The sequence below is a fragment of the Octopus sinensis genome, linkage group LG21 (assembly GCF_006345805.1).
Source record: "Octopus sinensis linkage group LG21, ASM634580v1, whole genome shotgun sequence".
Lineage (NCBI taxonomy): Eukaryota > Metazoa > Mollusca > Cephalopoda > Octopoda > Octopodidae > Octopus > Octopus sinensis.
Genome location: NC_043017.1, coordinates 6,287,932 through 6,305,031, shown reverse-complemented (window position 1 = coordinate 6,305,031; position 17,100 = coordinate 6,287,932). Strand labels below are relative to the sequence as shown.

At 37.6% G+C, this 17,100-nt stretch overlaps 1 protein-coding gene across 1 annotated transcript in view; it reads right to left on the bottom strand.

Annotated features, from left to right (window-relative positions):
• Positions 1 to 17,100, bottom strand: part of LOC115222753 (rhomboid-related protein 3-like) — a 425,612-nt gene that overhangs the window by 68,945 nt on the left and 339,567 nt on the right. The window lies entirely within an intron of this gene.

Genomic DNA, 17,100 nt, shown 5'->3' with positions numbered 1-17,100 from the left:
TGTGTGTGTATATGTATGTTTGTGTGTCTGTGTTTGTCCTCCCAAAATCACTTGACAACTGGTGTTGGTGTGTTTACATGCCTGTAAATTAGCAGCTTAGCAAAAGATAGAATAAGAATTAGGCTTGCAAAGAATAAGTCCTGGGGTCGACTTGTTTGACTAAAGGTAGTGCTCCAGCATGGCCGCAGTCAAATGATTAAGATAAGTAAAAGAATATGAGAGAGAGAGAGAGGGCAGCCAGTCTGATCATGATAGCTACATTGTAGTTTGTTAATGATTTAAACAGTACTTTGCCATTAGTTCCCTTAACCCTTTAGTGTTCACATTATTCTGCCAAAGTTAATGCCTTTTCATCCACATTGTTTTGAACTAATCATGCATTATCTTGTAGCCATGAGATTTTGATGAGGTAGCTGTTAATTTTTAAAACGATATTGTAGGGTTGGTCTGAGAGACCAGATCTGGCCAGTTTGAACATAAAACAGGCAGAATACTTTTGGCCAGATATGGCCAGTTTAAATGCTAAAGTGTTAAGAGACAGATGAATGATGAATTGTCTTCACCAAACTGTGAAACACATCATTACAATCTCCTGTATTTTTCTGTGTACAAAGAGAATAGCACAATGTATTTACATCTGTTCAAGGTTTCACAGCAAAATGCTTTACAGTCGTTGTTGGGTTTCATATTTACCTGAGGTTTTCTAAAGAAAAACAAAAATGCACTGTTGTGTATAAATATGTACAAGCATGGCTGCATGATTAAAATGTTTGGTTTTCAACCATGCTGTTTTAGGTTCTATCTCACTGCATGGTACCTTGGTCAAGTTTTTTGTTTTTGCTATTGCCCTGGGGCTGACCAAAGCCTTGTGAATGGATTGGGTTGATGGAAACTGAAAGAAGCCTACTGTGTATACATGCGTGTGTGTGTGTGGTGTGTGTGTGTGTGTGTGTGTGTGTGTGTGAGTGTGTGTGTGTTATTGTTTTCTAGCCTTGTAATTCTGAGATGTTTGTCAGTGCAATTAGGTGAACTTCAGTTCCAATCTTCCATAAAAACATGTCTGGTTGTGGGGAAATATTTTTCTCGAAAACAGTTAAAGGTAGGTGACAGGAAGGGCATCCAGTCACAGAAAATATGCCCCCAACAAATTCCAGCTGACCCATACAAGCGTGAAGAAGTCAACATCAAAACAATGGTAATAATGATGACGACAACGATGACGATGATAATGATGATAATGTTGATGATGATGATGAAGATGATATGATAATGATGAGTGATTCATATTGACCTAACAATGGTTTTCTCTTATCCTCTTTAGAAATTTTTCATTTGTCTTTGATATTCCCCAGTTTGCCCCCAAACGTAACAAGACTCCTATGTTCTTAACAATGTCTGTCGCAAATACATTGAACTAGTCAAAGCTAACAGCTAAGTTCATGTGAGTTAAGAAATATTTAATTAGGTTAATTACAGGTTAATCAAGTGAATAACGAAAGCAACAAAACAGCGGCCATTCACCGCTTGATTCAGAAATATCTTTTTACAAATTTTATCTCTAACGAAGATTTATTTATTAAAGAAATATATTACACAATTAAAAACAAGATAGAATTACACCAGAATTTGAAATTGTTTCATCTTTAATTCATGGAATTGGTAAGAATAACATGAATACATTTAACTCTTTTGACATCAGATGTTGGTAAATATCAAGTATTGACTATTGGCGTTTTAACTCATTGTGAAAATGGAAACTTCCAGAAACACTTTCTCTTAAATCAAATAAACACTTGATTTTATGCAATGTTACTCAAAATTGAAAGCAAAATTATGCAATTGACCAAAATTGACATCATTTGCATATGCAATTAACCAACCACTCTCACATATACATTTAATGGTAAACAGTTTGGTATTTGAAAAAGTTATGCAATTTCCCAAATTAGGTAATTATCTGAAATGCAATTAAGCAGATTTAACTGCATACATGAAGACATACGCATACATGCACACATACACATATATATATACTTGCTAACATACACATACGTTTACACGTGATGGTTGCAACACAATTTCCAGCAATGCCGGTGATTGATTCTGGTTTTAATCATGAGCCATGCAGAAATGGCTTTGCAATCCTATTAGGGACCCACACTCATTTGCATAGATCTGGAAATGATGGGCACCTCTTGCAGCAGGTGTTCAAAGAATTTACCACCCATACCTACATACGCACATACATACATACATACACACACACACAAACACAGATGCACACATACATACATACATACATACATACATACATACATACATACATACACACAAACACAGATGCATACATACACAAACACCCTAATACATAAATAACATGGTTCTCCACTGCACATGCATTACAGTTACATCATTGGCAGTTGTTTAAGGGTGGTGAGCTGGCAGAATCGTTTGCACACTGAGTTCAAATTCCACCGAGGTTGACTTTGCCTTTCATCCTTTCGAGGTCAATTAAACAAGTACCAGTTACATACTGGGGTTGATGTAATCGACTTAATCCCTTTGTTTGTCCCTTCGATGTGTAGCCCCCCCCCCCTGTGGGCAATGAAGAAATATATACATGTAAAACACATGGCCTATATCAGACAACAAAACATATAGCAGTTTGGATTTTTTTTTTTAATGGATTTTTCATGAAAGAAGAAACACTTTTAACTTGAGGAAACGAGAAATCACAAAAAGCTTTGAGTAGTGATGGAAAATGCAATAACCAAATACATTTGACAATTACGCTCTACGAAGTATATTGTGGATTTCACTTGCATTCATTATATTGGAAAAAGACACACGCACACACACACACACACTCACACTCACACAGAGAAAAGAAGCCGTAGAAAGAGGAGTGTTTCTCTATATGGTATTTATTACTGACAGCGAGGTGAAGTAATTGATCAAGGACTGAATCATGTTGAAGTGGTATCTCTATTCCTCTTGACAACTAGATGGATAAACAAGATAGACACACACAGACACGTACACACACACAGATATATAAAAATACATATAAATGTACACACATATATATATACATACACACACATATATATATATATATATATATATATATATATATATATATGTATATATATATGTATGTATGTAAGTATATATGTATATATATATGTGTGTGTGTGTGTGCATATATATATATATATTTATTAATAAAGATATATAGATAGATGGATGAATGCACAGTTAGATTTATTGATAGATCACTTGAGAGGTCAATAGACAGCTAGTCAGATCGATTGATAGATTGACAGATAAATTGATAGAGAGATCAATAGTGAGATAAACAAAAACAGAAAGAAGGACAGACAGACAGACAGGGATAACTAGATATGCACATAGATAGACAGACCAACTTACTGACAGCTAGATAGAAAGCAAAACAGACAAACAGATAGGCAGACAGATAGATAGATAGATAGATAGATAGATAGATAGATAGATAGATATTGATAGACAGATAGATATGTAGATAGATAAGTTTCTTTATTGGCCACACAGGGCTGCACACAGATGGGACAAGTTACAAGGTAGAGCTTTTCTTTTGGGGGAGAAAAAAAATTTTTAAATAAAATAAAAAGGTGGCGTAGGTTTTCGATCAAAAGGGATCGTAAAAGGGAAAAAAGAACAAAAAAAGAAAAAAAGAAAAAAGGAAAAGAGAAAAGGGAAAAGGAACAAAAGAAAAGAAAAATAAAAAAATAAGAAAAAAGAGGAAAAAAACGATCAATAGGGATCGTGTATCACAGTGTCATGATGTATGGTGTAAAGGGGAAAGCAAGTAAGGTTTATCTATGGGAAGAAAAGCCTACGAAAAAGACCACGGTAACCTTGGTCAATATTGTTATATGTTACCAAGATAGATATGTAGATAGATAGATAGATAGATAGATAGATAAATAGATAGATAGATAGATAGATAGATAGATAGATAGATAGATAAATAGATAGATAGATAGACCAACACCATACACATAGATTGCTAGTGAGATAATTAGATAGACAGAAGAAATTCACTTTAGTTTTTGGATGGTACTGTATCAATTCCAAAATTACTTGTTTCAGTCATTGAACTGTGGCCATGCTGGTGTACCACCTTGTAGGGCTAGTTAAACAAATTGATCCCAGTACATATTTTCAAATTTGGTATGTGTTCTATCATTCTCCATTTACCAAATCACGAAGTTATAGGGTTGTAAACAAACCAAACCAGTTGCCATGTAGTTGTAGGGGACAAATACCAACACAAAGACACACACTCATCTGTCCACACACCCTGTCCACTCCTATATCACACCATTTACATTCTCTTCCTTGTATTTTGAGGGTACACCCTGGTACATTGCCACCATCGCTTTTGCTCTCTCTGTCGCTCCAGCTGGGGCAAGCATGTACCTCCTCTACTGCAGGACATCTATTTCTGTCCCCTATCACAGTTTTAACCTCTCATCAATAGGTACCATGCCCCCCCCTCCATCAATATCATTTTCCCCTTTCATTTAGGGGAAACTTTGTAATTGCAGATTACTTGGTAACCCTGCTGGTGTTGGTGCCACATATGAAAAAAAGCACCTAGTACACCTTGTAAAGTGGTTGGCTTGAGGAAGGGCATCCGGCCATTGAAAACCCATGCCAGAAATAGATAGTAGAGCTTTGTGCAGTCCTCTGGCTCACCATCTCCTGTCAAATGGCCCAAGCCCATGCCACCATGGAAGATGGACATTAAATGATGATGATGACAACGATCATGATGATGACGATGATAACGATGATAGTAATGATGAATATGATGATGATGATGATAATGATGATAATGATGTTGACAGATAATGATGATGGTAATAGTGATGATGATGATGACAATAAGGATGATGGTGATAATGATGATGATGGTGATGACAAAAATGATGATGATGATGTTGATGATAATGATGATGATGACAATAATGATGATGATGATGATGATGACAATAATGATGATGGTGATGATGATAATGATGATGATGATGATGACAATAATGATGATGGTGATGACGATGATGATGAAGATAATTCTTTTATTCTTTTACTTGTTTCAGTCATTTCACTTCAGCCATGCTGGAGCACCGCCTGTAGTCGACCAAATCGATCCCAAGACTTATTCTATCAGATTCCCTTTGCCGAACTACTAAGTATACAGGGACATAAACACACCAGCATCGGTTGTCAAGTGTTGGTGGGAGGACGGAGCTGCATTTTTGCAAAGCAAGTTTCTTGACCACAGAGCGTTGTGGTCATCTACACACACACCCACATACGTACATACATACATAAATCCATACATACATACATATACACACATACATACATACATACATACATACGTACATACACACACACACACATGCAGATGAGAACTGTGCTTGTATCTTCCTTATTCCTGTCTCTGCGTATGTGTGTGCATATGTGCATGTGTGTGTGTGTGCATGTATGTATGTATGTATGTATGTATGTATGTATGTATGCATGTATGTATGCATGCATGTATGTATGTATGTATGTATGTATGTATGTATGTATGTATGTATGTATGTATGTATGTATGTATGTATGTATGTATGTATGCATGCATGTATGTATGTATGTATGTATGTATGTATGTATGTATGTATGTATGTAGTATGTATGTATGTGTGTGTGTGCCTTAATCAACCTCTGGTCCTTCTCTCTCAATATTTCTCCCCATCCTCCTACTCTCCCTCTATTTCTCTTTCCTCCCACCGCTCTCTCTCTCTCTCTTTCCTCCTACTCTCTCTCTGTTTCTCTCTCCTCCCACCTCTCCCCTCAGACAGTAATATTTAATTTTGCTATAAATAGCTCTTTCTATTGATTTTTATATTGTAAGAAAGGTCTAAGTATTATTATTGTTATTGGTGTTGGTGTTGGTGTTGGTTTGCACAAAAATGGTGTTGTGCTGGTAGGGGCGGGGGTGGGTTGGTGTTTGTGGTCATGGGAGTGATAATGGTGATAGCGGTACTGGTGGTGGTGGTAGCCATAATGGGAATGGTGACAGAATGTGGTGGTGATGATGGTGGTTGAGGTGGTGGTGGTGTTGGTTGTGGTGGTGGTGATGGTGGTGGTTGTGGTAGTGAGGATGATGGTGATGTTGGTGATGATGGTGGGGTTGTGGTAGTGGTGGTGGTGGTTGTAGTGGCGGGTTTTTGTTGTGGTGGTGGTGGTGGTTATGGTGGTGGTGGTGGCTGTGGTGGTGATGATGGTGGGGTTGTGATAGTGATGGTGGTGGTTGTAGTTGTGGTTGTAGTGGTAGTTGTGGTGGTAGTTTTGGTTGTGGTGACAGTGGTGCTGTTGATTGTGGTTGTAGTAATAGTGGTGGTTGTTGTGATGGTTGTGGTGGTAGTGGTGATGGAGGCTGTGATGATGATGATGGTATTCATGGTGGTGGTGGTGGTTATGGTGGTGGTGGTGGCTGTGGTGGTGATGATGGTGGGGTTGTGATAGTGATGGTGGTGGTTGTAGTTGTGGTTGTAGTGGTAGTTGTGGTGGTAGTTTTGGTTGTGGTGGCAGTGGTGCTGTTGATTGTGGTTGTAGTAATAGTGGTGGTTGTTGTGATGGTTGTGGTGGTAGTGGTGATGGAGGCTGTGATGATGATGATGGTATTCATGGTGGTGGTGGTTGTGGTAATGGTTGAAGTGGTGGTGATGGTGGTGGAAGTGGTTGTAGTAGTGATAATGACGATAGTGGTGCTATCGAAGGTGATGGTGATGGTGTAAGTGGTAACGGTGGTGGTGCTGGTGTTGGTTTTGGTGGTAGTGGTGATGCCACTGCCACTGATGGTGTTGGTGGTAGTGGTGCTGGTTGTGCAATTAACAAACTCACTTTCTAACGATGCTGTTTTCAGATTCAGTTCTGCTGTGTGGCACTTTGGGCAACTGTCTTCCATGATGGCCCTAGGCAGACTAATGCCATGTAAGTGAATTTGGAAGAGATAAACTGTGAAAACCCATTGTATATATGTATATATATGTGTGTCAGTGTGTGTGTGTCTTTGTACTCATATTGTCTGCTCACACACACACACACACACACACATACACACACATACACTCTGCTTGACAACCGGTGTTCATTTGGTTACATCCCCATAACTTAGCAGTTCAGCAAAAGAGACTGAACAAAGAAGTACAAGATTTAAAAAAAAAAACAATTAAGTACTGGGATTAATCTGCTCCACTTACTAAGAATCTTCAAGGTGGTGCCCCAGCATGGCCACAATCCAGGATAAAAGAACGTTTTAGTAGGAGAATATATATTTTCACATCATTTTGAGACAATTTTGTGCCAAACTGAGAGGTTTGTAAAGGAAAGCAGAGCTAGTTCTCTCTTCATTTCCCAGTGACAACGGCACCTATGGACTTCCTATTTTATGCCACATGAACGTTTTGCCCGTCCAAAGCATTTTTATAAGTTTGGGTGCATGGCATTCTTAAGCAAAACACTTCATTTTACATTGCTCCAGTCCACTCAGCTGTTAATTGGTATAACCTTGAGATGTAGTGGCATTCTGTTCAGGATGAGTGTTGGCCTGTCCACCAAGCCAGTGGGCAGCATCATTTGGAAGCTACAACATTGTGAGGAAACGTCCTGTGACCAGTGGTGTATAACAACATCAAATAGTCTGGAAGATACAGTAAAAGACTCCCTTCAGTCATGAATGACCACGGGATTGCACATAGAAAGTTCTCCACTGATGCACAAGTCTGGGCAAGGTTGTTTATGGAAGACTAGCAGTCGCCCGTGCATAGTAGCCTCCCCTCTCCACGCCACCGATGTTATCTAAGGGTAAGGCAAAGGGGCCGATACAGCTTGGCACCAGTGATGTTGCAACTCATTTATACAGCTGAGCGAACTGGAGCTATGTGAAATAAAGTGTCTTGCTCAAGAACACAACACAAAGCCTGGACATATAAAAGACCCCCTTTCGGTCATGAATGACCATGGGATTGCACATAGAAAGTTCCTCACCGAGTCACAAGTCTGGGCAAGGTTGCTTATGGAAGACCAGCATTTGCCCATGCATGACAGACCCCACTTGTCCATGCCACTGATATGATCCAAAACAAAGGCAAAGGGGCCGATACAGCTAGGGACCAGTGATGTCGCAACTCATTTCTGCAGCTGAGTGGAACTGGAGCAACAACAACACAGTGATATAACGAGACTTCTCTCTTACCTGTGAACTTTCTATTTACCTGCAAATTTTCTATTTACTTTGTGTCCCGTAGGTAGATTGAATTTGACACCTGTACCAGAACCACAATGTATTGGACGCCAGGTATAATACCATTTTAAGTAGCCTCAAAATTATTTACTATTTTCAATTTTCTATCTATGAATGTCTTTTATATATTTGTAGAACACTGTACTCTGGTAACTGCAACTACACTACGCATACAAAGCTAGTGATGATGATGACAATGGTGATAATGATGATGTTTATAACGATGAAATTGATTATGTTGATGGTGATGATGATGATGATAATGGTGGTGGTGATGATGTTTATAACGATGAAATTGATTATGTTGATGGTGATGATGATGATGATAATGGTGGTGGTGATGATGTTTATAACGATGAAATTGATTATGTTGATGGTGATGATGATGATGATAATGGTGGTGGTGATGATGTTTATAACGATGAAATTGATTATGTTGATGGTGATGATGATGATGATAATGGTGATAATGATGATGTTTATAACGATGAAATTGATTATGTTGATGGTGATGATGATGATGATGATAATGGTGGTGGTGATATTTTTTTGCCTTGGCAAAAGCAAAACAAAGAACTATTACAAAAGAATTTGATTTATTTAAACCATACAATAGCAAACAATTATTGGCCTCTGTATTGTGTACGTATGTATGTATGTATGTATGTATGTATGTATGTATGTATGTATGTATGTATGTATGTAAGTATGTAAGTATGTATGTATGCATGTTTGTGTGTTTCTTTGTATGTATGTGTGTATGCCTGTATGCTTGTGTATATGTATGTGTGTGTATGTATATAAGTGCATGTATGTATGCATATAATTGTATATATAGTCATGCATGTTTGTAAGACACATGCATATATGCAGGTTTGCATGCATAACAGTCTGCAAATTTATAGATATACATACATACATATATATACATACACACATACACACACACACGAATCCATGCATACATGCACAAACACATATCTATGTACATACATAGATACCAAGATAGAGATGTATATCTCCTCCATCTCTCTCTCTCTTTCTCTCTCATGTGTATGTACACACACACACACACATACATATATATGAAACAAGTAAAAGATAAAAGATATATATTCTCAACATATATATATATATATATATATATATATATATATATTCTCAACAATAAAAATGTTTGAGTATTTTCTCTTGATAGTGGCCCCACAGTTCCTGCATAATCACTTTCACATACACACACACACATAAATTCATGTGTATGCATGCATATATATATATATATATATATATATATATATATATATATATATATATATATATATATATATATGTTTATATATATATACTTATATATATCAATGAAATGCAAAGCAAAATGTGAAAACTGATGTTTAGTAATAAGAAAGAGAAGAGGAAATAATTAAATCACTGGAACTAAGATAAAAGATATTTGCAAAAAAAAGAGGGGTGGTGGTGGCAGAAAGGGTAGAGATGAGTGAGACGTGGAACAATTAGTGAGGAAAGGGGGGAGGCCTGAGAGTCTGAAGAGGTCAGAGAAAGGGAAGGAGAAAGACACCGAGGAGAAAGAGAGAGGATGGTTAGAACGAGGAAGTTTAGAAGTTAGAGGGAGTGTTTAGACAGAAAGAGCATGTTGAGAGCAAAGGGAAAGTGAAAGTGGTTAGAGAGAAAGAGAGGGAGGGAGGTAGGTAGACAGACAGAGAGAAGTTATAGAAAGATCTGAGGGAAAGACAGAGAGAATGCAAATAAGAGAGAGAGAGAGTGAGAGTGGGGAGAGAATGAATTCTAAAGGAAAATTGTGACTCCAGGATTAAATGAAAACCATTCATCAAAGGAATAAAATATTATTATTATTATTGTTATCAGCTTCACCAATATCATCATCATCATCTTTATCATCACATTCATCATCATCACTGCCATCACTATAATCAAAATTACCATCGTTATCATCACTATCATCATTGCCATCACCACCATCAGCAGCACCATCACTGCTAGCCTTGCCTTCACATCACTCAAACCGCCAACATCTCCAGCCCCACCTTCTTCATCAGTATTGCCCTCTCCCACCACCACCACCATCACTCTCATTGTCATCATCACCATAATCACCATCATCATCATTGCCAACATCAGTGTCATCATCATCATCATTTTTGTGGCTGCTATTGTTTATGGTATTGATGTTGATGATGCTGATGGTTGTGGTTGTGATGGCAGTTACTGCTGGGGTGATAGTAGTAGTAGTAGTAGTAGTAGCAGCAGCAGCGGTGGGGGTGATGGTGGTAGTGGTGTTAGTGGTGATATTAACTAAAGGCTTTTGTAGTCATTGTTAGTGTCCTTTTGCTTGTATTATCCGCCTCATCATTTTCACTACTACCACCACCACCACCACCACTACCATTTCTGTTACCATCACATCCGCTACTACACCCATCACAACCGCTATCATCACCACCACCACTACCTCCACCACCTCAACCAATGCCCAAACCACAATCACCACCACTACTACCACAACTATCACCGCCACCACCTCAACCAATGCCCAACCCACAATCATCACCTCTACTAACACAACTTCCACCACCACCACAACCACTACCTCAACCAATGCCCAAACTACAATTACCACTACTACTACCACAACTATCACCACCAGCACCACCACCTCAACCAATGCCCAAACCACAATCGCCACCTCTACTACCACAACTACCACCACCACAACCACCACCACAACCACCACCACTACCTCAACCAATGCCCAAACCACAATCACCACCACTACTACTACTACCACCACCACCACCACCTCAACCAATGCCCAAACCGCAATCACCGCCCCCCCCACTACTACTATCACCACCGCCATCACCACCACCATGACTACTACCACAGCTATTGCCACCACGATCATCCTCACCGAAACCATCACAATCACCACCACCACCTCCGCTATGGCAATTGGTGAGCCTCTTTATATTTGCTTCACCTGCAAGAAATAGCAGGCAAATTTCCCTCAACTCATATCCCACTCTCTTAGAAAAGACATTTTGATTTGGATTCATAATACATATATATATACACTCTTCTTTTATTCTTATATTTGTTTCAGTCATTTGACTGCGGCCATGCTAGAGCACAACCTTTAGTTGAACAAATCGACCCCAGGACTTATTCTTTTTAAGCCTAGTACTTAGGCGAGCAGGCCAACATACCCCTCCAATTAAAAGGGGGACTGGAGCAACAGGAAATTAAGTGTTTTGCCCAAGAACACAATGTGCTGCTCAATCAGGGAATTGAAACCGCGATCTAGTGATCATGAGTACAGCAGCCTAACCACTAGGACACACAGCTTTACATAAAGATGGAATTTACAAAAAACAAACAACACAAAAGATGAAGAAGGTTGTGTAAACAACAAACAGATGTATTAGTTTAATGCTCAGGAACGTGAGAAAGTCTTTTATGTTTCGAGCCTATGCTCTTCGACAGAAAGGAACATGAGAAAATAAACAGGGAGAGAAGATAGAAAAATAGAAAAAGGTTTAGTGGCTAGCGATATATAAATGGAGGCAATGACAAATGATCAAGACCTTTGGTGGTTTTCTGCGCTTGAGAACACTCATCAGGCCGAGTAAGATCATAGTCTTGGACAGAGCCAGTGATGCTTAAAAGGCATTCGTGCCAGTAACGCATAAAAGGCATTTGTGCCAGTAACATATAAAAAGCACCTGTGCCGGGGACATGTAAAAGGTGCCCATGATGGTGACATATAAAAGGCACCCTTTTGGTTGGCAGTAGGAAGGGCATCCAGCTGTAGAAACCAAGCCAAAATCAGACTGGAACATGGTGCCGCTCTCTGGTTTACCAGTTCCAGTTAAACTGTCTAACCCATGACAACATGGAAAACAGACGGTAGATGATGATAATGATGATGATGGTATATATGAATATGAATATATATGTAAATGGAATGGCCATGGTTGGGATGTCTTTGATTGTAGAGCTGTCTGATTAGAGCTAAGCTGGAGCTGAGCAGCAACAACAACAACAACAACAACTATCATTGCCACCACTACCACAACAACCAACAAAACACCAATCATCACAATCTCAACACTACAGCTACTACTACCTCAACTGTAATCACTAACGACACTACTATTCATCCCCTAAACAACCCCTACAACCACAGACACCACCACCTTTGCTACCATCACACATCCTCCTATACTTCGTTTTTCTGTTATATCTGATTTATTTGAAACTATTTTTGGAAGGAAAAAAACTTTGTTTTCTCAAAAGAATTTCATTTGAGATTTCATTGAGCTTTTCACACACACACACACACACACATGCACACATGTATATATGTATATAATATATATGTGTGTGTGTGTGTGTGTGTGTGTATGTATATATATATATATATATATATATATATATATATGGGAGATCTCAGTAAAAACAGCATTTGGAAGGCAGACACAAACAGGTAAGGCAACTCGTTGCTAAACCCTTATTGCTTAGTATTACTTAAATTTTCCTCGAATGAGGCTTTTACATGCCGAAGACTACTTGGTGTAATTGATAATTTTTCCAAATTAATTAATTTCACCCTTCATTATTACGGATAACTATATATATATATGTATACACACACACACACATATATATATAAATATTGTCTGCATACATAAATACACATATACACGCATAAATGCAGATATACATGTGTATATAGATAGATGGATATCTATAGATATATGCATACATACACATGAAAATCCACACACAAAAATAGATATACGCACATGCATATACACATACATGCATGCATATATTCACATACATATATAGATGCAAATACAAATACTTATATATATATATATATATATATATATGTATATATATATATATATATACATACACACACAAATACTATACATATCACGCACAGGCATACATTGAATTTATCTGCAGAAATACACTGTGAAATATATAGAAATAAAATTATAAAAATCTATTATTTTTATTCTGTGTGTGCATATATGCCTCTGGTGAGTCTATCTATGCTTGTACAGAAATACATACATACACACACACACACACACATATATATATGTGTGTGTGTGTGTGTGAATTTATCTTTATATGAGCCAACCTTGAAAAATCGACATTTAATAGAACGATGATCATGATAATGATGATGATGATGATGATGGTGAGGATGATGCTGATGATCTATAAGGGTAGGCATGGCTGTGTGGTAAGAAGCTTGCTTCCCAACCACATCGTTTTTGGTTCAGTTCCACTGTGTGACATTCTGGGCAAATGTCTTCTACAACTGCCTCAGGCCAACCAAATCTTTGAGGGTTGACAGAAACTGAAAGAAGCCCATCACACACGCACACATGCATGCACATATGTCTATGTATGTTTGTCTTCGTGTTTGTGATTGTCCTCCCCCCCACCCACTGCTTGACGAATGGTGTTGGTTTGTTTGTGTCCCTCATAACTTAGCAGTTCAGCAAAAGAAACCAAAAGAATAAGGACCAAACTTAAAAAGAAAAAAAAAAAAACTAAAATGTCTTGGGGGTCGATTTGTTTGATTAAACCTCCTTAAGGTGGTACTCCAGCTGGGCCACAATCTAATTGCCAAAACAGGTAAAAGATAAAAGACAGAATTTGTTGCATGTGTGTTTGTTTGTGTGGGTGAATGTCTTAAACGAAGTCACTCATGCAAAACCAGTGACGATGTTGTTGACAATTCCCTGTCAACAGGTCACAATGTAGCTCAACCCAGTCAGAGAAGCAGGGATTAGAAATCCTTTACTTGTAAAACATGAAAAGGTTAGAGACGGGAGGAGCATCCAATTGTAAAGCAATGCTGCAATATACATCTTTATCCAACTTATTCTTGTATACATAAACAAATGCTAAAGGAAAGAATTTGTGAACACACACACACACACACACACATATATGTATGTATATATGTATGTATGTATATATGTATGTATGTATGTATTGTGACAAATGTCAAAGAATGGAGTTAGCAAATCATTTTAACACTTCATTTACAATCGTTTCATCATAATTCAATATAATCATTCTTGCGTAATGCTGTAATGATTCCAGCAGCTATTGATTAATTGTCATGTGCTATGTACGATTTCTTCTATTACACATACTGAACATGAATCTTTAAAATTCCATAAAAAAGTACCATATATATATATATATATATATATGGTATTGGTTAGTGGATCAATAATTTTTCAGCGTTCCAGACATATGTCATCAATTCTCTCTATCATCCATCATATTATTTTAATCTCTTGCGTAGAACATCAAGTGCCTTCTAATGATTGGTTGACATAGTTTTTTTCGCTGGTTTTGTTCTTTCCCTCTTACCAATATAAGGCTGCCATTTTCCCCATCCATTATTCCTGGGAAGGTCACGGGGCTTTGGGCCTCAGGTACCTCTTCCATAAGGTCTAATCAGAAGCAACCTTCATTACACTTTCAAGCTGGATTCCCAAGCATAACCATCCGAGACTATGGATATTATCCAATTGTCTGATTCTTGGTTTTTTCTTGGGCTCAGCTTGCGGAATCCCTTATGCAATCCTTTTGTTGTGATATCCTAATCACATGACCACAGTACCTCCTACTTCAAATACCAGAGTTACAATATTTCCAATGACTGTATGTTGGATGAGGGGACTGAAAGCCACTTCCAGCAAGATGATGATGGTGAGGATGGCACCGATGATCTATAAGGCATGGCTGTGTGGTAAGAAGCTTGCTTCCCAACCTGGTTCTAGGTTCAGTCCCACTGCATGGCATCTTGGGTAAGTGTCTTCTACTAGAGCCTCGGGCTGACCAAAGCCTTGTGAGTGGATCTGGCAGACAGAAACTGAAAGAAGCCTGTTATCATCATCATTATCCTCGATTAATGTCCGTTTTTCATGCTGGCATGGGTCAAATGGTTTGACTGAGGTCTGGAGAGCCAGGAGGCTGCACCAGGCTCCAATCTGATCTGGCAATGTTTTTACAGCTGGATGCTCTTCCTAATGCCAACCACTCCGAGAGTGTAGTGGGTGCTTTTTACATGCCACTTGCATGTACATGTGTATACACACACACACACACATATATCATTGGTAAATCATAAATCCGAGAAAGAAGCACACCCCAAGTTATAGAGCTGTATATTATATAAATAAAGTTAGATAATTGTATATATATATATATATATATATACAGGGTGCAGCAGAAGTAACACCCTTTCTTATTTGTATTTTTTATTGTTTTATACTTCGTACAGGATGTGCACGGCCGCTCTGTGGGTTAAATGTTCGGGAATAGTTACATCTTAATTTTGAGAGGAGGTGTATAAGACGATGTAAAGCAAATTTGTGGCCATCACAAGCACCAGATCTAACACAACCTGACTTTATCTTGTGGAGTGTATTGAAAAATCTTGTTTATTCCCTGAAACCGAAAATGATTCCTGAATTAAAACAAGCAATTTCTGATAAATTTTCTATGATTAACGGGGATATGTGTCAAAGGGTTTGTAAAAGTGCTGCCGGTAGTGTTCAGCATTGTACTAAAAATGAAGGGGAGCCTTTTGAACATGTTAATTAAACATTTTATCATAATGAATTATGTTGTTTTGATGGAACAATACTTTATAAATTTCATAAAACTACTACACTTTATTTTCGATATTAGGTTTTTTTATGTTTCTTTAATCCTGTAATAAATTTTTATATAATAAAATTTGCTGAAGAAAACAATTTTTGTACTATAAAAATTACTAAATAAAAAAGGGCATTAAATTCTGCCTCACCCTGCATATATATTTATATATATGTATATACATATGTATATATATATTTTTATGTATATATATATGTGTATATAAATAAGGACAAAAAAATTTCTTTGCCAATATGCTGAGAATTAGATGCTAAATTGCCTAACTGCATAAAATATTTTCACTTGATTTCCTGGATTAATCCATTTTGAATTAATCCAGAAATCAGAACCAATTCAGAAAACTATATTTTTATGAATTTCTGTTAGCTAGCTTTCCTTGTTTCAGCACACGTTGTAATAATATACTGGAAAATATTTAATATGGTTAAAAGATTTAGCGTCTATTTTTCAGCATATTGGCAAAGAAAACATTTTTTCATTTTGCCCTTGTTTATAATTGTATTTATAATTTTCATCTTAAAAGGTATTTTTCATATGCTGGCCACTGATAAAAAATTTTTAATGAAATTTTTTGCTTATATTAGAAGTAAATATATATATATATGAGTGTGTGTGTTTGTCTCTCCACCATCATTTGACAACTGATGTTGGTGTGTTTATGCCCTGTCATTTAGTAGTTCAACAAAAGTGACCCACAGAATAAGTACTAGGCTTACAAAGAAGAAGTCTTGGGCTGATTTGTTTGACTAAAGGCAGTGCTCCAGCTTGGCCACAGTCAAATGGCTAAAACAAGTAAAAGAAAAATGACAAAATGTTTGTGGTTACTCCCCTCCATCAAATCAACATTACCTGAACAGGTAAATGGTGTATCACGCACCAGGTGTTGAAGGGATCACAGAACAAGATGGGATGAAGTGTTTTGCTGAAGAACAGAATGCACCAACTGGCCCAGGAATTGAAACCATGACCTCATGATTTTGAATTCAATTCCTCTA